This window comes from Odontomachus brunneus, unplaced genomic scaffold (assembly GCF_010583005.1).
Source record: "Odontomachus brunneus isolate Ranch 3 - 2012 unplaced genomic scaffold, Obru_v1 Obru_scaffold_003, whole genome shotgun sequence".
In the NCBI taxonomy this organism is placed as follows: domain Eukaryota; kingdom Metazoa; phylum Arthropoda; class Insecta; order Hymenoptera; family Formicidae; genus Odontomachus; species Odontomachus brunneus.
In genome coordinates this window covers 3826965-3827842 of record NW_022639453.1, presented here as the reverse complement: position 1 = coordinate 3827842, position 878 = coordinate 3826965, and positions in this window count along the sequence as shown.

Here is an 878-nt window from a genome sequence, read left to right as displayed (position 1 = left end):
TATGAGAACTTGTGTATCAAACTCACAGTGATGAACCCATTTTTACAAAATTCAAACGTCTATGTAAATTCAAATCTTTGTTGAAACACAATTAACGTGAGCCCTGGACATCGATGTATTATGTCGATGACTGAACGCAGGCTTTGGTGTGAACAATTTTATTTTATACGAATTACTACTAATTCAAATATCTTAAAAAACAAACCACGATCAATTTTGGTTTTCAGGTCATGCTAGACTTGTAAGCGGTTCGACTTTGAAATGATCTTTACAGGTCATTTCGACTCTTAACATAACTTTAAAGTTTCTATTTAAAAAATTCGATTTGACTTTCAAATGATCTTAAAGGTCAAGGTCAAGGTGAAATTGAAGGTCACCATTCGATGTCCCCCTCCGAACCCAACAACTTTTGTAAGGGTTATTTGGATTGGTGGCTCCCCGACAAGATATGTATTCAGTTGCATAATTTCAAATATTTTGTCCTTGAATTAACTTCTGAAGGTCATTCCAAAGAAGAGCTTCAAGTACCCACTTAAACGTAAAATTTTGGGGAGCGGTGCACTTGGACACGGTGCATTTGGACATAGCCAATCACAGCACCGTGTGATTAGAGACATTTGTAGGGTCCCTTGGAACAGCGACTTGTGATTGGACTGTGTCCAATTGCCCAGTGTCCAACTGATATACACTCAAATTTTGCGCTATTTCCGAATCCGGGGTTAAAAATAGGGGTTTCTATTTAAAAATTCGATTTGATCTGCAAATGATCTTGAAGGTCAAGGTGAAATTGAAAATCACCATCCGATATCCCCCTCCGAATTCAACAACTTTTGTAAGGGTTATTTTCGGATTAGTGGCTCCCCTGACGAGATATTCAG